General features: G+C 38.2%; 1 protein-coding gene across 1 annotated transcript in view; it reads right to left on the reverse strand.

Annotated features, from left to right (window-relative positions):
- LOC134660651 (uncharacterized) overlaps nucleotides 1-22894 on the reverse strand; it is a 126991-nt gene extending 104097 nt beyond the window's left edge. The window contains exon 1 of the mRNA XM_063516437.1: nucleotides 22707-22894. The gene's annotated coding sequence lies outside the window, so the exon portion shown is untranslated. The remainder of the gene's footprint in view (nucleotides 1-22706) is intronic.
- Nucleotides 22895-24233: the final 1339 nt, after the last annotated feature.

A 24233-nucleotide genomic window follows, 5' to 3' on the forward strand; every position in this document is an offset into this window, starting at 1 on the left:
CTTACGTGTAGAGCTAAAACTTATTAAAAAAAAGGCTTTTTTGTCTTGAAAGTGACATTGTTTAAATAAATGTCTTACATTTTAATTATTTATTCTAAATATATGCCCCAATAAAATTTTATTATCTATATAATATGCGCAATATGCGCTTGTTTTAAATTGTAATCACCATAAATATAATTATTTCACCTAAATGTATACTTATGTACATGTACCATACATTGTGTTAGTACTTATTATTAGACGGAGCTAAAAAGAGAATCATACCTAATATATGTACAATGCTAATTCTAGATTAAGATCTAGATAATAATACGCTCGTGATCCCGTACCAACGGTTTTACGGAGCCATAAAAATGCATGGCATTAATAACGGCTGCTGTGTGCGTCATAAAAGGGCCGAAGACAAGACATGCATAATAACGGAGATCATTTATAATGTATAGGATTCTCTTTTAACAAGATGTGAGGAGGTACTACAAGCGATGTATGTAAATCTTATTTATGTCGATTTTTATGAATAAATAGTACCTATAACAAAAGACGAATAACACTCAAAATTGGCTGTCTATCTGTTGTAGCTTAAGACAGTAATTATATATTGTTTATTTTTTCCTAAACGTAATTTTAGTACAGTCAGCTGCAGAGGTAACTATCAACTATGTCTACACTCTACAGCGGACTTTACTTAACTATAAAATTGTCTTTACATTCACACTTGATCCATACGAATGGTGCATACCATTCGTCCTTCTAGCACTAGCACACCTAATAGTAAACAGAAACACTAGATAGTATATTCAATGGATATCAAAATAATGTAGAAAAAAATCGCGTGACTAAGTTGTTCGATCAATAACATCATTCCACATATAATATTATTTCATTTCATTTATTTACTGCAGTCCATGGTACATAAGGTATTATAATCGTTTAAATGGTAACAGCATGGACCCTGAATAGGGTATAGCATGATAGTCTTAATAACTAAATACTTAAAATTACCTTACAACATAACATAACACAATTTTGATTTTTAATAAATTATATTATTATTCTATTGTCCGAATGAGCGACTCACGTGTTTTTTAGTTTACATTATTTTAAGGTTTATCGAAATGACAATAGTCCGGAAAATGAAGGGAAATTAGTCGCCAGTCCGCGTCGGGCCTAAACAATGCACGCGACCTTGCATCCACGCTCGCTCATTTCGGCCTCGTTAGATTCACCAATTCGTTAACATTTAACTGTGATGTGTCTGTCATTGATAATCTATGACGCAATGTGACAGCCATTCTATTATGTTATGAGTGTGATTTGGATCGCAATGATTATTAGAGCTATTTTTTTTTGTTAAGTTTTTATAACATTCGGTGGATAGATATACTTGGTCAACCAGATCTTGACAGTAGAAAAAGGCGGCAAATTTGAAAATTGTAGGCGCGAAGGGATCGCGTCCCATAGAAAATTTGAATTTCGCGCCTTTTTTTACTGACAAGATTTGGTTGACCAGCTATAGTTTCCTTTTCTGTACAATATAAACGTAATTTCATCGTCATTTATGCCCTAAAAAAAGTGCCCCTGTGTTACGAAACGGAATTCGGGGCAAGTTATTTCGTATTTATCCTGCCCAGAATAACGGGTTCTTCAAACCAGCTAAATTATATCCATATCCAATGAAAAATGAATAAAATGGATCGGGGGGAAACAATAATAATATATCGGCGTGTTTCTACTTCAATTAATTCTTATAACTTTAAACGAGCAATTCTAGTATATTTTTATATAAAAATTTGCTTTATGGAGGTTTTCGGGGGCGAAAATCGATCTAGCTAGGTTTTATCTCTGGGAAAACGCGCATTTTTGAGTTTTACTATGCCTCCCGGATAAGTATTCTTATAAACTTAAAAGCTATACCCCTGCCAAGTTTCGTGCTTTCTGCCGTATGGGACCATAGTTGAGGCTAAAGGGGCCCACTGATTACCAGTCCGCCGGACGATATCAGCCTGTCAGTTGTTCGGAACTGTCACCTTTTGCGTTTAACTGACAGGCCGATATCGTCCGGCGGACTGGTAATCAGTGAACCCAATGGAGCCGCACTATTACCCCCTTGTTTATAAAACTTTTCGCGCCTGATTTAGTTAAATGATTTCTTAATAATAAGTGGTGAACGGTGTTGGTCACACATACTGTAAACAGTGTCAAAAATACTTGATATTTAAGCCTTTCTTGTAGTGACTGTTTGTTTACCTAAATACATTTTTTTTAGTCATAATTTACAGATAGAGACAAACGATTCATAGCTAATTTGGGCCAGTAACGCGTTTATGAATAACACCATTAGTGTTTTATCCCAAAACCCTGTCCAAGGGAACTCCCCAATAACTTTTTCAGATATTTTATTAGGTATTAGATACATGAGTAAGTATTTCATCACTGGGGTGTTTCCATTCGTCATTAAATGTAAACTTTATTCACCTTATACCAGATCAAATTGATAATTAACCAAATCAAATCTTGATGTGCTATTTACAGTCGCCATCAGATATATCGGAGCGGCCAAGGCGCTCACAAATATCTGAAAACGCCTCTATTGTCAGGGCGTCATCGTAAGTGTGTGTTCAGATATTGTGAACACCTTGGCCGCTCCGATATATCTGATGGCGACTGTACATAGCACATCAAGATTTGATTTGGTTAATTATCAATTTGCTCTGATACAAGCTGCCGTATTCGAACTTCAAGATATTCACAAGAGACGACACGTGTACTAGATCCATTCTAGATACGTTATAGTTTAGATTTCAACTAGTTCTCTTTTGCAGCGCAATTCGGGCAACCAATGTCACTTTTACGATAGATCGTGTTAGATATCTATTAGATGTGAATTAGATCTCTAAGTAATATCTTGTGGAAATCGTTCAAGAGTATCTCCAGAATCGCGGAAATGTCAAATTTGACAGGTTAGATCTTAATCATATCGTTATCGTATCTTGGCGATGTCTAAAAGATATCTAATAGATGTCTATTACAAAATCCGAATCGGGCCCTTAGTCAATAAAGTCAACACTGTATTACCATAGAAATAAATATGAATTAATTTTGTAGCAGAAACGTCTTCAACAATACCATCATACTGAAAGTCTCCCATGTCAATCTAATTTGGACCTTAAATCCGATTGAGAAGGTTGAAATTAAATTAACACGTATGTGGGCGATAAATGGCACTATGCCTGGAAAAGGGTTAACAGTCTTAACACATACACATGTATGAGAACGTGAGTCATCCTACACATACTCGTAGGAGTATCTTCTGCAGACAAGCAATCAAACGATTTCCTACTTAGAGTAATGAACGATCACGTCTCGGGTTTGCACTGATCTAGACGAAGCGGCGCTGTGGTTACGTGGTTACCTTACATACACGTATAGAGTGTGCGGAAAGAGAAGAGTCGTGGAATGTATTGGGCCCCATACATTCCACGACTCTTCAATTTCCGCACAGACTCTAACAAGCTGTAGGCTGCGATCCCACCAGGGGCCCGTTTCTCAAAAGCTTGTAACTTGTAAAACAAGCGGAAGTCCCTTTCTAACAAAAGCTGTCAAAAAGTGTCATGATCTTGTATTACAAGTTACAAGCTTTTGAGAAACGGGCCCCAGAGCTTCAAGCAACACCGGGAAGGGAGTCGGCATTCGCACTATTTCCCCTCTGCCGTAGCACATGCCCAACTGACAGACGTACGCGTTTGCGTTAAGTGTCATTTTGTACAGAATTTTGAGCTTCCAAAACGTCCCGCTTGGCGCGCTGTTCAAAATCCCATGCAAAAATAGACATAACCAGGCATCGGAGTTTTTATCGCATGGTAAGACTAATAGCAAGCTATGGAGTCGACATTTGCCATAAATGTAAACTCTTATTCATACTCATACTCATGATTAATTTTATTTAATATGAGAACAGATTACTAAATAGTTACTACGTATATCAGTTTAATTAGCAGACTATAGCAGATTTTTCATAGTCATATTGTAAATCGTTGTATGGGTCTATCCATGCCAAAATTGCAGCTATTTCTGGGTTAGGCATAATAATTAATTATGGAATATTCCTCAACGTATTTACCACATACAGATATAAATAACTACTACGTTTGCAATCACCAGTGATTGACACATGACAAATACTAATCAATTTTATCAGCGGTTAGTACCTACATGACATTAGGTCTTTCGCAGCGATGTAGTTTGTATAGTTGTATGTTAAAATAGTTGAAGTTATGAATTCATAATGTAATAGAAAAATATTTTTTTATATAATTCGACTAAGATAATATACACGACCGACCGCTCTAAAGGCATTTTAAGATAAATTAAATAAATGAGTATGAGTATGAATAAGAGTTTACATTTATGGCAAATGTCGACTCCATAGCTTACTATTAGTCTTACCATGCGACAAAAACTCCGATGCCTGGACATAACGCAAACGCTCGTCACGCCATCGAATGAGATTCTAGAGGGGTCCGGGAAAACCAAATGTTGTACAAGCATTGGCTATAGTAGACAGGTAAATTGACCTTTCAAAATGTCGAGAGATTTCTGCGCAGCCGTGGTCGAAGATAACGATATTATGCATTATATTTCCTTCTAAGTGTAAGGCCTGAGTGGATGCTCGAAGCGGAGCGTTCGGCGGGGCGTGCTGCAGCGTGGCGTCGGGCTCACAAGTGATTTGAGCAGCGTGCACTAAGGCCGCTCCTATACGTTTGCATTTGTTTAACATGCACGCCGCACGCCCCGCCCCGCTGCGCGCCCAACTCGAGCATCCACTCAGGCCTACATACACGTTTGTATGGGGTGTCAGATAATGTTATCTGAAGTACCTAACTAATAACAACACACTTGACTGACTATCGGTAAGTCATATTATCTAGTTTGAAGTGTACAACAAGTGTCATTGTCAAGGATGAGGAAATGGTATTAGTTGATAGTGCAGTTTTTCTTGATATAACTTTAGACTCTAATCTCCTAGACAAAATCGGCCCAAATAATCGAATGATTTTCCGAACATAATTTACTTACAGTTTTCCAGCACTTGGAAATCACGAGTTTACCACGCAAGAAAATCACGTCTTTTGTATGTGAGCCCTACTTAAATTTTTATTTTATTTTGTTTTTAGTATTTGTTGTTATAGTGGATAGTGGCAACAGAAATACGTTACATCATCTGTGAAAATTTTAACTGTCTAGTTATCACGGTTCATAAGATACAGCCTGGTGACAGACAGACGGACAGTGGAGTTTTAGTAATAGGGTTTCGTTTTTAGGGTTCCGTAGCCAAATGGCAAAAAACGGAACCCTTATGGATTCGTCATGTCTGTCTGTCTGTCCGTCTGTCCGTCTGTCCGTCTGTCTGTCCGTCCATATGTCACAGCCACTTTTTTCCGAAACTATAAGAACTATACTGTTGAAACTTGGTAAGTAGATGTATTCTGTGAACCGCATGAAGATTATTACACAAAAATAGAAAAAAAACAATAAATTTTGGGGGTTGCCCATACTTAGAACTGAAACTCAAAAGCATTTTTTTCATCAAACCCATACGTGTGGGGTATCCTATGGATAGGTCTTCAAAAATGATATTGAGGTTCCTAATTTATTTATTATTTTTCTCTAAACTAAATAATTTGCGCGAGAGACACTTCCAAGGTAAAATGTGTGCCCCCCCCCCCCCCCCTGTAACTTCTAAAATAAGAGAATGATAAAACTAAAAAAAATATATGATGTACATTACCATGCAAACTTCCACCGAAAATTGGTTTGAACGAGATCTAGTTAGTAGTTTTTTTTTTATACGTCATAAATCTCCTAAATACGGAACCCTTCATGGGCGAGTCTGACTCGCACTTGGCCGCTTTTTTAAAAAAGTGACCCACCTCTTTCTTATCTTACATGTATCAGTAATATAAGAAAGAGATTGGTCACTTTTTTGGGTTTTTCTGTTGCCACTTTAACAACAAATACTAAAAACAAAATAAAATAATTATTTAAGTGGGGCTCCAATACAACAGACGTCATTTTTTTGCCATTTTTTGCGTAATGGTACGGAACCCTTTTTGCGCGAGTTCGACTCGCACTTGGCCGGTTTATTTAGTAGCTTTATTGCCTGAAATAGGTAGGTACTTATAGCCGATTCTGCTGACATATTGTAGGTATCTTGGAGGCAAAGCTATTGGTTTCTTCCCTTAACTCGCCCAAATACTTTCGGAATAGCCCAAAACACATTGTCGCGTTATTATTTTGAACGCTTCTTTTTTTAATTCATCATTAATGCTGTATTGACATAATGACAAGTACTCAGGATAATGAGCATGGAAGTAATTAAGAACTGGCATTACAGAAGATAACACAAAGGAAAACCTCGTTTTTAACCTTGTAAACTTATTTGGAGTAAGTAATACGACTTAAAGTAGTACTTAACGCATAATTATTTGTTCGTACACACGTGTACCTATAAGACAAAAAATATCGATATAATCAGAAAAAATAACACTAAAAGAATTTCGAACTAAAAATATTTGGGCAACGCCTTATTCTTATACAGTTGTAGTGCATAATTGTTTTCCATCGTATTTTCACGGAAACGTATGAACGTCTTGGTATTTCAATCAGTCTCGCTCGATACAAAAACTACTGAGGTTGACTGAAGTAGCATGAAAAATACGATGGAAAACATACATGCATTACATCTGTAGGGTTACTGTTAGTCGGTAAAGACTATTCCATTCGAATCTTTAAATAAATTAACTTTATGAGTATCGTGAATGGCTTTGATTATTGTCATAAAATTACTTATTTTCACCAACAACCATAAACCAAAAATACAGCTCTAACTTTTTGCGAAATACCCTCATAATTCGCGGACTAATCAACGCGACTCATCAGTGAACTAAGAAATTTTCCATACGATAACATTTACAAAACGTTTTAACAGTGACATACCTAAGGTTTTGTGCAATCGACCTTGGTGAAACCCGACGAATAAACAAACAAAAAATGAGCCAAAAATTTTACACCTAAACCTACCATAGACACACCATATAATACCTAATAGTCGTCACCGGTATTTCTTAAGACACCAGGTATTTTCCTGACTCATCCGAGTAGGTACCCTATCGAATGGCATCTGCTGCGAAACCACAGTATAATAGATATAATCTATCATAGATGCGAATGATGCGATATGCGATATAATTTTCCTGTTGTCAAAAATAATAATCATTAATCCAGATTTACGAAAATCTACAAATAAATTAGCATATTTAGTTTAAGACTTATCAAGACTCCTTTAAACAAAACAAACGTCATAGGTCAGAATTATAGTAACAGAATATTGACTATTGTATATCGTCAGCACCAACCAAACCTAAACCAAAACTAAATTCTGCTCGTTTCGCTACCTACCGTAGAGCCTCGTAAATCGAAATTCATAAATTGCGGGGATCTTTCTCTTTTACTCCAATGAAGGCATAATTAGCGTGACAGAGAAAAATGTCCGCAATTTGCGAACTTCTATTTTCGCGGTTATAGCCCTGATCTCCCCAAATAGTGTCACATTTCGCTAACTCCGTATCTATTCATTGAACTTCATCTAGCTAATGGTTCGTGTCATTAACTAGCGTGATGGTTTTTATTGGAAATATACTTAACAATTACAAAAGGAGGCATAAGACGTCTTTAGTTATGCTCACGTGAGGTAGGTAATGCAGCGTTTACCCACTTTACCCAGCATTACCTTTTAACACGCTAAAAAAGTAAGGTCAACCGGGCGGAGTTGGCACTCGTTGGTGGTTTTAGACGGCAGTCCTCCAGTGGTTAATCCGTCATCCCCATTGGTTCCCCCGGACCAGGTGGCATGCGTAAACGCATTTCCCCAAGTTGACAACATAAAAAATGCTAACGCTCCGTAGCGATCGAAACACAACTGTCACTGTTGCACTAATATGGAAGAGTGATAGAGATAAACAAATCTATTCGATGGCGAAGCGCAAGCGATTGTCACCTTGGCTAGGCCGCCAGGTCCCTCCCCATTCCTTCTTGATCCGGTTGATCAGAGCGAAAGAGCAGGGTTCATGGACGATTTTCCACAAAAGAAAGATCTTTAGACCCCAAGTATTTCTACCGGTGCTGCCCAATGTCTTGTCAGGGGGGTTGGGGGGTTCCGCACAGGGGAGACCCGAGTGTTGGGTGAAGTCCTTCGGGTTGGGTGGCTTCGGTCGCGGTGATCGCCTTCAGGCCGGGTGATTGGGGGAGGGAACAACCCATAGATGTAAGTAAAATGAGGTAGATATGGTACCAGGCGCACGATCGTGAGCCACTAAATATAGGTTACGGAACCTATATTGAGTAAGTCGTATGGGTGACGCCAACCTGTCAAGTTGCCAAAATCGTTGGATCAAATTTTAGTTTTGTCAACTATGAACGTCACACGTCTACATACTCGTAAATAAAAGGTCATTGGAGCAACCTCCCTGTCCCGGATAAAACTGCGGTCCCTGTAACCTATCTAGACAGAATGCTTGGGATGGCCCATCATCACGGTGGGGAGCTACCACTTCTGGCCGAAGTCGGCGTGGCGGCCACGAGGATGACCACTATAAAAAATCGCTAAGTGTAAGGCCTGGGTGGACGCTCGAGTTGGGCGTGCAGCGGGGCGGGGCGTGCGGCGTGCATGTTAAACAAATGCAAGCGTATAGGAGCGGCCTTAGTGCACGCTGCTCAAATCACTTGTGAGCCCGACGCCACGTTGCACACCCCGCCGAACGCTCCGCTCCAAGCGTCCACTCAGGCCTTACACTAAGGCAACCTGGGGGAGCGGAAACCCTTCTCTCCCGGCGTGGAGGTTGTCTTGGCACCAGTGTGCACTCTACAATTGGAAGGGGAAGCTATTACTCCAGATTTTTGTTGAGATTCATGTTGCATTAAGGTACCGCTAAGTTCAGAATGAATATTTTAAGCTTGTTACTTAGTGATACCCAGTGTGATACCCTACCGCGCCCCTAATGCTCCTCTTTGTGCGTCGGGGGTTAAACGGCCCATTTATTCCAATTCAGATCACACCTAATTGTCAAGAAAAGGGCTAAAACACCTAAAACTGAAAATATGGTCACTAAATCCTGTTAATATTCCATTAATGTTCCTAATAAAAAAGCTCGAAGTATAGTGCACACACGTCCAGGTCTTAACCGGATTATCCGCGTATCCTGAACTAGGGCGACCATCCGTCCGGCTTACCGCCGGACTAAAACTTGTTCCCAATGTAACGTAAAGAGTACGGGACTAGAGTGTAAGGGTCACTTGCACAATTCACAAACCTGGGGTTAACCGGTTAAACCTGGAGTTACCATTGTTACCAGTACAATTTGATACTAGGTAAACGATTTAACCGGTTAACCCCGGGTTTGTAGGATGGTGCAAGTGGCGCTAAGAGTATTTATAATTTAAACCAGTACAGGAGTCATTTGATATCTACACGATATCTATTTATTTCACTCGTGCTTGTCTGTACATCTATTGGCATGAGCGAGACGCACGGGCTACTGAAATTATTTACATAGTTTTTTTTAACTTATCTTACAGTCGCCATCAGATATATATCGGAGCGGCCAAGGTGCTCAAAATATCTGACCTGCGTGCACTTAAGCGCCTTCACAATAGAGGCGTGCTCAGATATTTGTAAGCACCTTAGCCGCTCCGATATATCTGCAATTCTGCATGCGCGAATGACAATTGAATGACATCAATTTTATATCGGAATGTAGATTTGAACATTTGAATTAGCCTTTTTCTCGCCCGTACTCTGTAAGCGATTAGCCGATTATAATTCTACCCGAGACCCAGTTATCCGTATACACTGGAGTTGATTAAATTAGAGATTTGTACTGCTAGACGGGCGTTTTAAGTGCACTGTAGTGTATAGCGGTCGATTATAACGTTCAGGGGCCAAGATGACAGTCGTTGATGAAAACGCCAATCGAAACCTACATAATGTATATGGAAATATAGTTGGTCAAACCAAATTGTCAGTAAATAAGAACGAAAAACACTATACTCATCCTTTTCTTTTGGGTGCTAGTACTAGTGTAGGGACAAGGACAAAGATAGTATGATTCTCTCTATGTTTGAAATGAGACAGTCCTTTGACAAACTTTACTATAGTTACGTGACTTTTCGTACCATCTGTCATCCCGATACATTTTTTTTTTTCGTTTGGCGATGTCGATGTACGATTGTCTCTCTACTGATAGGATCTCCGAAACAAGTCGCGCGAGTGACTAAAATACGTCTAAACCGTATGTTTATTTTAATGTTATAATGTCTCACGACAGTTAAAAATTCAATTATGTAAAAAGCACATTTTGGGAAAGTCTTTACGTCATCGTACATAAAAATATATCTTTGTATTGATGAGAGACTACCTAACGTCTTTTCTTATCAAATTACTGTACCCCACTTATCTCTAATTTAACCCAATGTACCTAATTACTAACATTATTAGCAGCCAGATTCAGATTTAACAATCTGTAACGGTTTTGATCTTATTTAGATGTACGACTTTGAAGATCGCTCACGCTGAATGGTGCATGTGAAATGAAGTGCAAGTCATGAGTGAGATGCGCGCCGATCGTATCAAAACCATGTTCAAAACTTTAACAAGTTTTTAGATCAGAATAGAGCTCTACGTCACATGGTTGGGAATATGACAAGTCTAGACAAGCCCACTAACTACATACATTAGAGAGTACTTGCCATTTATTAGACCCTAATTGAGCTGATTGATGCCATTGACGGCTCACACATAGCTCGATCCATCTGAAAATAAATTCCATCGTTGACACTGTTAACACTTTCGCTGCGGCAATTTGTTTTAATGCAGTTAAACATCAGTGTATCGGGCCGAATCGACCCATGTTCCCAAAATTTCACAATTTCCAATGGTCGTAAATTATACTAAGTAATAAGATCAGAACCCCTAGTGTAAATTTTATTCTATAGCGTGACGAGCGTGCTATATTTGTGCTCATTTCTCAAATCTTGCACAAACTTCATAATAACTACTTTGATGTATAAAATCATTTGTTGATATACACGCGCCCTCCCTGATCCTCACTAAATCTAACCAAATGACAGTTGAATAAATCAAGATTGACACCTAGTAGGTATATGGCCATTCTGAATCGGGTCACAGACGTTCCCCACGCGACCTTCCTTCCCACCGGCCATCTCGCACGGTGCTCCGACCCTTTGCCGGATAAAGGCCTGTGCACACCGGCTGCGTGTGCGTGACGTGCACGTGCGCGTGCGGCGTTGTGGTATACAGATCCTTATGAGAGACGGCACACCGCTTGCGTGACGTGTGCGTGTGCGGCTCCAACATCCAACAGTGCACGTCACGCACACGCAGCCGGTGTGCACAGGCCTTATGCTGGGAACACGTCCAGGTACTGAGCAAGTCGCAAGTTTTGTTTTACGGTCAAGGAATTCAATGTCAGTGCCACTTCGTACCTGGTTAGTGATATGATCGCTAACGCCTATCATATTGATTGTCAGTGGATAAGATAGGTAAGCAGGCACAGAAATCGAATTATTTTAATACAGAGACGTACAGCCAGAAAATTAGAAGGGGACAAAAAATATGGCGCTCGGAAGATGTGGTCTTCGTGAGGGTTTTTAACCGACTTCCAAATCTAAAAGGAGGAGGTTATCAATTCGGTTGTATGTTTTTTTTATTTTTATTTTTTTTATTTTTTTTATTTTTTTTTATGTTTGTTACTCCATATCTCCGTCATTGCTGGACCGATTTTGAAATTTTTTTTTTTGATTGTAAGTATATGCATACAGATTGGTCCCGTTTTTGTCAAAACCCAGTTCTGATGATGGGATCCATGAGGAATCGAGGGAACTCCTCAAATCTTAAAGGCATACATATAGTGATTTTTGTGTTTTTATCAACAAATCAAGCATATACATTCAGAAACGTGACATTTGATGAAATGGAACTGCTGATGATGATCAGAACAGAACTCTTCAACGACGCATAGTTCATGTTTGGCGATTTGTCCTCTTCGTTATGTTTGTTAAGCAAGTTAAGTTTTTAAGCCACATTTTTGTCAAGCTCGAGTTCTGATGATGGGGTCCATGAGGAATCGAGGGAACTCCTCAAATCTTAAAGGTGTGCGTATATAGATTTTTGTATTTTCATCAGAAAATCAAGCATTTTTATTAAAAACTGTCGCATTTGATGAAGTGGAACTGCTGATGATGATCAGAACAGAACTCTTCAACGACCCATAGTTCACGTTTGGCGATTTGTCCTCTTCGTTATGTTTGTTAAGCAAGTTTAGTTTTTAAGCCACATTTCTGTTAAGCTCGAGTTCTGATGATGAGATCCATAAGGAATCGAGGGAACTCCTCAAATCTTAAAGGCATACATATAGTGATTGTTGTGTTTTAATCAACAAATCAAGCATATACATTTAAAAAGTAACATTTGAGGAAGTGTACTGCTGATGATGACCAGAACGAAACTCTTTAACGACGCATAGCTCGCGTTTGGCGATTTTTTCTTTTCGTTATGTTTGTTAAGCAAGTTAGGTTTTTAAGCCATATTTATGTCAAGCTCAAGTTCTGAACATGGGATCCATGAGAAATCGAGGGAACTCCTCAAATCTTAAAGGCACACGTATAGAATTTTCTGTATTTTCATCATAAAATAAAGCATTAACATTAAAAACTGTCGCATTTGATGAACTGGAACTGCTGATGATGATCAGAACAGAACTCTTCAACGACGCATAGTACATGTTTGGTAATTTCGAATTTCGATTTTGACTTGGACTGGGACCCGGACTCGGATCCAGATCCGGACTCGTACCCGGATCCGGTTCGGACCCGGACCCGGACCTGGACTCGGATTCGGACTCGGACCTGGACTAGATCCGGACTCGGACACAGACCCGGACCTTGACCAGGAAAACCACTATGATACCTAAACTAAATAAACCACTATGATTACCTACCATAAAATGTAGGTACATATAAAGTATGACGAGGCCAAACCCCTCCCGCTCAAATCCCCGTACACCGCACCGCATGCGCCGTTAAGTGGGTTAGGTTGGGTTTGAACTGCTATCCTCACAGAACCGAACAAAAGTGGGTTAGGTTAGGTTAGAACTGCGAGCCTTACAGACACGAAATGCTTCCTTTTCTACATAGCGCACCATCTACAATAATCTTTCACCGGGCCGCATAGAAGTCGGTTTTTATTTTCTTAAAAATTATTACCTTTTATGTCAATAACTCTGAAAATATACTTCGTAAATATACGTTCCAAATTTTGCCCGTCAAATCCCTTAGCAATAAAACTAGCTATTTTAAGTGACATAAGAAGAGTTGTTTAGATTAAATACTTTAAGGCGTGAAATAGCGTCAATTATAAGCTTAAAAAACCAAAAATATATGAAAATGACAATTGGAATTGTTAATCTGATTTAATTTTAAGTAGATTAAGATGAACTGATAGGAATACAGATTGGAATTCCGCTTAGCTTCAATACGTGCGCTCAGAACTGCCCGTTTCCGCCCGTTCCCGCAAAATGAGTTGATCCCAGCCGATACCAATTGAATCATAGTCAAAGCCCACGTCACGAGGCCTGGCATTGTGCCCCAATCACAGTCAAATTGCCAATTGCGACTAACTACATACCTTAACACACTTGAACTTGCCGGCGTTAAAAATAGACACCGTTAAGTGTTAACTGGGAGAGGCTATTATGACTTGGCAGGTGGGATTGTGGGTAAAGTAAATTGTAGAATGGAGTGGTAATCTGCAAGGATGATCGGACACTTATACTTTATAGTTTATCTAGTGTTGAAGATATACGTCAAGAATTATTATTTTCACTCAACAAGCAAAACAATTAAAAATCAATAAAGGCCTTCTTGTCTTCCGAAGTTTGTCAAAAACTTCATTTTTGGCATGGCGTGAAAGATGAAGATCCAATCAACATATTATATTACACTCGCGACCCGCCCCGGCTTCGCACTGGTGAAAAAATTATACACAGGCCGTGTTCAAGAATCACTCTATCGACAGGTGAAAACCGCATGAAAATCCGTTTAGAAGTTTTAGAGTTTATCGTTAAAATACATACACACAAACAGACAGACGCAGCGGGGAAACTTGTTTTATAAGGTGTAGTGATATACCTATATGTACTTAATTAAATTTTTTAAATAAATACATGAAAACTCCCATAAAAAGGCATTAGCGCTTCAATGCTCGTATGTGTGTATTGAAAATGTTCTGTAAAGTATTTTCGAAGATGTCGACTACGAAATAACTCCCGTGTTGGTAAGAAAACTGATGTATGGAGTTACCACTCTTTTTTTACGTATATTTCTCTATGGAATAATATAAAAATATCATGTCAAGATAAAGTATTTAAAATGCCCAAACCGGCCGAAAATCAACTCCCAATTAGCATAACGCTACATCCATTACTTCAGCAAATGACCAGGAAAACTCGACGCCCATCAACTTCACAATTTCATAGTTAAGTTAACAACGGTAACGTAATGTTAATTAGTTGCGCGTTTAACGAAACTTTAATGACTGGAACTGGCGTTTAAAAAGGGTCCTCTTAATTACATGTGTTGTCACAGACCACCTCAACTGCTAGATGGAGAATATAAGACAATCAATCAAATAATAAACTCTCCCCAAGGGCGTAGCTAGCTAGTGAACTAGAGGGTGGCAAGTTGATATCGCCGGAGGCCTAGGGGGGGACAGAAGCCGCAGAGGGGAATACAATGTGTGACAACATCGAGCGCTCGAAATTCTAAAGTCGGCCCCCAGCTCCTGTAAATTAAAAATATTTACACTATTTAAACTTTAGAGGTGTCCCTGGGCTATTATAGTATAAAATGGTGTATAATACAACTTACCAGTGCGACACAAAATGGTAGAAATTAAATAAAATGTAACTAATAAATATTTATACTAAATTGTTGCCATGTTTAAATTGTTTAAGCGTTTTATGTCAAGAATGTGACAGTAACGTAGAAAATGGCACCCTCATTTATTTTATACTATTTTATGTCGCACTGTTGTTATTGTATGTTGTTGAGTTGTTCGAATCGTAGCATTTTACAAGAGAAATTGCACCAATGAGTGGTGACCTTGGGATCTTTGTGAACGCTTCATAATGCGGTGTCTGTGTCGTAGTCTGTGGTTGTAGCGTTTTTAGTTGCGATAAAATGAAACGTACTGGTTTTGTGGCCATTATCGTGAGAAATACGGTAATTAGAGAACAAATGGTGTAAAGTGTATTTGGGTAGTTCCGCATACCAGGTAAATGCGAAAATTAATTTGAATCAAGTCGGTAATGATGGTATTATGAGTATTTTTTGGATTGTCCGCAATAAGTACGTGGTGCGGTTGCACGGAGCGGGCGGAGGAGCCGGCTCAAGGGAATCACGGTGCCTTAATAAATATTGTCAGTTACTCTATAAAAATACTTTCCTTCCAATATAAAGTTTATGCTAAAATGCATAAACATTTCACTCCGGGGCAAATTTTGTTTAACCCTCGTGCTTTTAAAGCCTCGCAACGCTCAATATTCAATTTATCTAACCACTCACTACGCTCGTGGTTCAATTTTGGAATCCTTCGCTTGCTCGGGTATTAGCAATATTAGCATTAGCACGAGCGGTTAAAAAACAACTTTTTGCCCCCTTATACCTAAAACAAATATTTAACTATTATTTATTACTCAAATGTATGAATAAAAAAAACTTCATTCTTCGTTTAGTTTGAGATTGAAATCGGTGGTTTATTCTTATAAAGAATTTTAGTTAGAATAATTGCAACCACGCAAATACTATACCTAAATAGGTAAGTACCTAATCATAAAATACAAACAGAATAATATAATAAACACAATCCAGTCAATTATTTAATTATAACAACCCCAAAATTCAAAAGCATCACAAGACTTCAAAATTACAAACATAAGAATTATAAAAACCGCAAATTGAAATTTCGTAGCGGCTTCGAGTTTCTGACAATACTTTATGGGAAACGTGGAAATAGGGTTGCCGACTGGCCATAAATAGGGTTTTCTTGCTTAAGATTACAGAAAACTCAAAATTAATGATTATTAACGGTTTTAGTTGTCTCATCATCTCGTTGTCCCGGCTTTTTGCCACGGTGCGTAGGTATATTTTGTGTCGTGGTGTAGCGAAAAAGAATCAACGAGGTACCAATTAAAATGTAACATGGGCTACGTTTTTAACCTAATTCAGACAAAAATGAGGATTCTACATAAATAGTAGTCAAGTTATTTTACAGATGCTTGTTTGGTTAATTTTCAGGATTGAGGCTAGAATACGAAATTTTTGATGATTGAAAAAATGATCAAATGATTCATCTTACTTAATTTGGTGTTTGGAAGTTCCCGCTTTTAAAAGTAATAATAATAAGGCTGCACTACACCAGAGTATATTAATACACACTACTACTACTAGATCAAAAGAAGTACGTCTACAGATATATTCACAATATAATATCAAAAACTTTCTCGTTTTGAACACATATTAACTCACATTTATAGACGGGTCTAACGCGAATTTTATTCACATAAGTACCTTTATTTACCGACGTTCCGACACAGGTTTCACTAGTCATGATCGCGGCTAACTGATGTCCCAGCAAAATGTCAAAACAGAGATTTGTGCAACTACCCGACGAAAAGTGTATGAAAAAGTTTGGGATAGACATCACATTTTCAAACCACCCACTACACATAATGTTAATTATTGTCAATAGTCCGACACGCAACACTCACAATATCCACGCACACGTCCGAAGATAGATCCTTTGGCTAAACTTCTGTATCACTGGTTCCCAAGTTGGATTCAACTTATCGCCAATCCAACAATAATTCACATACGGTGATGTCATCGATATGATGACAATCGTACATCGACAAACGCCAAATTAAAAGAAAAATATATATCGGGATGGCAGATGCTACGAAAAGTTACATGTCTATTTTCCATACTTTATTTTAAAAGTTTTGATTGGTATTACTACGCCTACGCTAGGCCGACAAAGCACGGTAGTTTAATAGCAACGCGTGTCAAAAAATCTCCAAACTTTAGTAATAGGGAATATTACCTACGCGAAAATCTGCGAAGGGGGCGCCACTCCCACAATAAGTCACAATCTAAGGGTCTACCGCAAACGAGAGAGACGAAATTTTGTTATCTAACCCCTCTATCACTCTTACATATTCGAGCGATAAAGAGGCAGATAGCTGTTTCGATTTCGCGTTTCCCGGTAGGCCCTTTGTAAACAAACCGCCTTGATGTATCAATGACATATTTGATTGTCTGTGAAAACTTGTCAAAAAACAGTTTAAGGTAGGTACAGTATGTACAGAGATGTGAAAAATACTTTATAAAAAGTATTTAAATACAAAATACAAATACTTTCTTGATATACTATTTCAAATGCAAAATACAAAATAGTTTTTGAATTTGTATTTAAAATACAAAATACGAAATAGGTATTTTCAAAATACTTTTTAAAAATACAAATACTTTGCGATAAAAGGTACTCTGAATTAGACGTGTGCGCCGCGCCGGCGCGCCGCCGCCGCCGGCCTTTTTTGCCACGCCGCCGCCGCCGATAAATGATCGGCGTGAAATCGGCGTGACCTTGAATGTTGTTAATTAGCTATTCCGAGTTGATATTTGGATTACAATATCGATTTTCTGTAAAATATATGTTACAGTTGTCAAATATACATCAATTATTAATTAAATGAAACAGAATAGCCAAGTTGCATAAACAATTTGACAAACCAAGTAAAGTAACTGAGTAATCTTAAGTATTCAAGAAAGATGAGTGAGCGATAATTAAGAAGTAGGATTTGTTCCTGTTAATTGGGAATTCACATTGCCTCACATACGAAGGCAGAATGCTCCATCATAAAAAGACTTACAATTAACTAGGCAATGAAAACAGGGCTCATGTAGTGGAGTCAAGCAAAAATCTGAGAACATTGGTGTGCGAAAATTCTCGAGACCCTGACTTTCCAAAAAAAAGGTCGTGTGCCAAAAATGTCGAAAAGAGAGAGACAGAGTGACAACACTGTAGATTCACTGTCAATCTGGCAAACAGCGCAAATGCTTACCCAGCGGAAATGTTCAAGCTGTAAATGGGTAAAGCAACATTATCATGTCACTCGATGCTATTTTTTGTAACAAACTGTGCTACTATTGTCGCCTTCCTGACGGGATTAACAACAAGAACTACATCGAAATGGCGACTCTTCTAAAGAAAACTGAAGATGAACGTTCTAGAGAGGTCTTTCAACCATTCCAAAACCAAAGTAAGGCGATTACGAAAAAGCGAGCTAGTCTATATCTTGGGTTGATAACCAGTGCCGGTGGTTGCACAGCCGTGATACGCCGCAAAGCTGGCATGGCTAAGAGTGCTATGGCTAAGGCTAACCTCGACAAGGTCTGGAATAACAGAGATATTCGACGTGCAACTAAAGTGCGCTTGGTACAAGCTCTCGTCTTTTCAATATTCCAGTATGGTGCCGAAACGTGGAGCCTCGAAAAGTATGAAGAACAATTTAGGAATGAATGGAAAACGTGCTCGTGTTGGAGCATGTGTGAGATGGTAGAGAACGCTATGAAGAGGTCAGCTTGCGGCAGTCTGACCTCGCGAAATGGGGACAAAGTACATGTGGTCGTAATCCTCAGCAATGTGAAAACGAGGAAGAAGATACGTCTCAGTGAACCTGGTGCTTCCTGCTTGTACGACAAGAAAACCAATAAATCAAAGCCATAGCAGTCCACTATGTCTAGCAAACTTCAAGGATATTTGGAGTTCTGTTTTGTTAAAGTACCTACGTCATTTTTAATACGATAAGCCAATGAAATCATGAGAAAATTGACAGTTACCGATCGGATCGAAGGTCATTGGGACCAGGTAACCCCTTAATGCAAGCCAGTTACTAGAGAAATTTAAGTTATTATAGCTATGCTATATTCATTTACAACCCCTATTTTACTCACAGTCTATTCAAAACAATACGTAGTTTATTGACCAGCAACCTGGATTGATAAAATTTTCAAGAAAAACAACAAATTAATGATTTTTCTTAAGAAAACTGAAAGTCAAGGTCACGCCGATTTCACGCCGAAAACACGCCGCCGCCACCGATTTTTTGGCAAACGCCGCCGCCGATCATTTTATAATCGGCGCACACGTCTACTCTGAATAGTGAATACCTAGTCTGAATTAAAAAGTAGGTATTACTCAGAATATCCGAATTGAAAAGACTCTCTTTATTCTTTGAAAACAGTGTGTCAATCAGTCCTCTATCTAAAGTGCAAATTTCTAGTTGTTTGCTCATATTAACCGGAAGGATGGATGGATGATGGTTTATAACGAACAATTTTTAAAAGCATTAATTTAGATTTGTAATGTTTTACAGCTAGTATAATGCCTCTCGTTAGTGTGATGAAAACGTCTCGTTTGTGTTTCATCAGGGCAGAAAAGTTTGTTCTCCTCTCGTACCTTGAAACCCTCGCAACACTTAAGATTCCACTTTTTTAATGATGAGCGACGTTACTAAACAGATTCAACAGTTCCATGTTAAAAGAATGAGAGAGTTGCCAGGATTGTAACATCAGAAGAGATTGTAACTCCTACCAACATTACCTACTATAAAGTATTTTGTATTTTGAAAATAGAAAATAGGTCTCAAAAACTATTTCAAATAAAATACAAAATAGTTTTCTTCAAAAGGTATTTAAATACAAAATACAAAATAGGTATTTTGCATTTTGTATTTGCATTTTAAATACAAGTATTTCAAATAAGTCACATCTCTGAGTATGTATAGGTTACTCTATGGTATACTTAAGTCGCTAGTGCTGCACTCTGGTGGAAATACATTGCAGTAATATTATCTGGCAAAAGTGACAACCCTACACGAAAATGAGAATTTGCTAAATGGATTACAAACCCGGAACCGACGGGTTTGAATTAATGATGTTATTGTTCTCATATTCGAGTTTGCTGACGATGAAAATATTGTTTTACATACATCAACCCTCTGTGTGCGAGGGCCTGAGGGTTTCCACGAGGGATATTATCTAGCGTATCTGTGTTGTTAGTAATTAAAATGCTACGACAGTTAGCTGGAAATGCCAATCAACTACTGTTGAAATGTAATATGATATGCTGCAGTGCGAATCAGGGAAATAAAAAGCAATATACTTAGCTTTCTCCGTTTTTAGGGTTCCATACCTCAAAAGGAAAAATACCGGCCAAGTGCGAGTCCGACTCGCGCACGGAGGGTTCCGCACCATCAACAAAAAATAGAGCAAAACAAGCAAAAAAACGGTCACCCATCCAAGTACTGACCCCGCCCGACGTTGCTTAACTTCGGTCAAAAATCACGTTTGTTGTATGGGAGCCCCACTTAAATCTTTATTTTATTCTGTTTTTAGTATTTGTTGTTATAGCGGCAACAGAAATACATCATCTGTGAAAATTTCAACTGTCTAGCTATCACGGTTCGTGAGATACAGCCTGGTGACAGACGGACGGACGGACGGACGGACGGACAGCGGAGTCTTAGTAATAGGGTCCCGTTTTTACCCTTTAGGTACGGAACCCTAAAAACGGAACCCTTATAGGTTCACTCGTACGTTTGTGTCTTTCCGACATCACCGAGATAAGGGGGGGGGCTTATCTCCGAAACTACTGGGTCTAAAATTTTGAAAAAAAAAATCACAAAATAGTATGTTACCTATAGATGACAAAAAACCTATTAGAAATGTGCAGTCAAGCTTGAGTCGGACTTAATTACATAGTTTTTGATCCGACCCCTATGGGCTTTTTAAAGACATTTCACGAGAATTCACGTTCTACATAATAAAATACATTGTAAAAAATTGGGCAATGTACGGAACCCTTGGAACGCGAGTCCGACTTGCACTTTACTTGTTTTTTTATAAAACATAATATTATAAATATTATGTCATTTGGAATGTGCCAATGCCGAAGAATGTTTAACGTTAAATAACCATCGACGGCTCCTCAAGTGTATCCTTAATTCCAACCTATTTTACAGGTACACGACGGTACATTACACACATAACGGAACACGAAATTTCTATTTTCGCGTTAGAGCCTCTGATAATATAGGTAAGGAGGAAATTAGGCACAGATTTGTATATATCAAATATATACAGATCTCCGGCAGACATATGTATAATAAAATAATGCGCCAAATTTGACAGATTTGGCTTGCAGATACGAGTACATCTGCCAAACAGATCTGAAGGACATGTCTTTACATTTATCTCTAGCTATAAATAAGAACATTAAACGCTTATACATCAGATACCGAGTCTAGAGAGATAAAGTAATCACGTGCGTTCAGATATCATCTGACAATAAATACCAACAAGAGTTCTTTAGACATAATACTTATTACCATTTTGACGTACCTAATCTAAAAGAAAAATTTCAATCAGCTTTACTCGTAGGCGTAAGGGGGGTCACCACACGCCGATTTTTTGCAGCGACTGAATCGCCGAATAGCAGTAAAATATAATCTTGTCGCATTGTGATAAATTGCTAATTTTCTATCTATTTAACTAGATTAAGTTATAAAATTCAACATGTGTCAACAACCCTCGGGATTGTATTGTGGTCTTATCTTATCTTACACCTTTAAACGAGCAATTCTTGTATATTTATTGAAGTGAAAACTTCTTTAGCGGCGCTGGGCACTTTTTGAGGTGGGGAAAAAATTATAAACTCGAGACAGCGTAAGGCGATCACGTGACCGTAAGGGGCGTAAGGCGATCACGTGACCGTAAGCCCCGTAAGGTGGTCACTCATAATTTAAACTCAGTGTTATTTGACATTTATGTTGCGGACTCCTTTTCAAGACTCTTTACCTATGTTCAAATAATTTGACGTTGTCATGGCAGTATGTAAATAAACATGTCAATGAAAAAGTGTGATCTTATTTGAGAATGATAATAATATATAATAAATAAATAGAATACCTCCGCTAAACGTATGTATCGTGTTACCGGGCGTCGGTGATGTGAGTTTTCACTTCTATCGGCACTCCCGGAATGCAACCGTTGTTGCTTGTTTTAATAGATAGATTGATTCAAGAGGAAGGTTTATATATGATTTGTTAACCCGTGCAAACCCGGGCGGGTCGCTAGTTAATAATAAAACTTATAATTCATCCCTAATACGTCCCAATGCTGTGCACAGGCCTCTTATCCACGAGAAAGAATGGGATATAGCCCCGACGCTAACCCAAAGCGGGTTGGGGACTTCATATGTATAAACCTTTAATATAATTCAAAGGAACATGAAACCCTTTCCATCCCATGAGCTTTCTCACTTTCCCCCAGAATAAAACATTAAGTACTTACATTAATAGTAGGGTAAGTCGGGGTCGATTGCTAAATCACCCTAAATTAAACGTTTAATCTAATAACGAAACACCCACAACTACATTTCACTTCCCAATATCACCATAAACCCAGTTATTACTTACGAACATGCAAATATATAATAAATTAAAGCGTACCTTATATCAAGCCTCCAATGTCGCTGCTAATACACAAAACTACTACGACTATAAACACAGAATGTACTAAATTACAGTTTATAGAAAGCTATAGAGAAACGCATTTTCTTTTTGAAAACTTTCATCGTTCTTTTCACAAACGGCTCCACTGTTTTGCTTTTACTTTAATTTATAGTCCTTAAACTTTAAACATAAACACAAGCACTTTAATATAGGTATTTTTCAGTTCGCAGGTCACAAAGTCACTTGCAATTTGATCGGGAGAACATTTTCGCGCGCGACAATCGTATTTAGAACGACCGATCAACGTAACGTCACTTCACAAATATGGCCGACGTAGTACGAAGGAAGTGGCTTAATGGGACTGCTATTTTGACCATTCCTTATTGTGTATTATTTATTTTTATTGGAAAATTAGGCTGTAATAGCCGCTTTATAACGTCTACATCTAAACCCACGCGGTCTCGGTACGCGACTGACTCGTTCATCGTTCATTCCTTTTCGTCGTCAAATATTCCTTTTAATAATTTAAGATCTGCATACATACATAGGATCTGTGTGAGAGCTGATATCTCAGTAGGTATAGTGACGTCAGAAGAAGTTTATGGAGGAGTTAATACGCTCTCAAGAAAGTTAGACTCAATTATAATCTTGGGTGTTCTACGTACCATAAAAGTATAAAACTTTGCATACCTTTGCTCACCTTTCTTTTTGCCTTTCTTCACTTTCTGAAGAAACTTTCTGTAAATACTTTTAAGGTATTTCGCTTTTACAGAACTGTGACGCGGTGGGCAAAGTTATGTTAAAGGGCAAAGTTTTATACTTTTATGGTACATCGAAGGCTGTTTAAGCATGATGTCGGTTTTCGGGGGAAAGATAACATCGATATTATTTTATACAAGAAACAACATTATACAACAAGAAGTACATTATAGGATCAGTCAGAGTAGGTAGTTACAATGGGACAAATGCAACTACTCTATAAATAAAAGAAGGGAGTTTAGATCTTAGTGCTGGTTCAATCAAACAAGAGTGGATTAATTATTTTCAGATTAGTCCAAAAGCTTTTGAATTTAAACCTCTACACTTACCTAATTACAATTTAAGATCAAATGGGGGCTTTAGGCGCACCACAGTTGTGCAGACACGAGCTGAATAACTGATTTTTTCATACAATAAAACGGCTGCCACATACATCATCTGAATTTATTACCAAACCTTGCCAGTGCTAAAAGGCCTAAATCCTAATAAATTCAGCTCAACAGCACCTTACTATATTTTTCTTTAGATATAAAGGAATATATTTCACATAAAATTAGGCTACAAATGGCACAAACGCAACTAAAATAGAGCTGTAGGAAGTATTATCATTTATCAACTGCATAAATATACTTACACGCGTTTTATAGGTCTGAACTCCAATAATGTACACTTATGCCTCCTAATCCTCCTTTCTTCTTCGTTTTTAGTGTACCTATACCTACTATCATTAATAAATGGAATATATAAATACAGCCGTAAGAAGTA

Source organism: Cydia amplana, chromosome 2, assembly GCF_948474715.1.
Source record: "Cydia amplana chromosome 2, ilCydAmpl1.1, whole genome shotgun sequence".
NCBI classification, from domain to species: Eukaryota; Metazoa; Arthropoda; class Insecta; order Lepidoptera; family Tortricidae; genus Cydia; species Cydia amplana.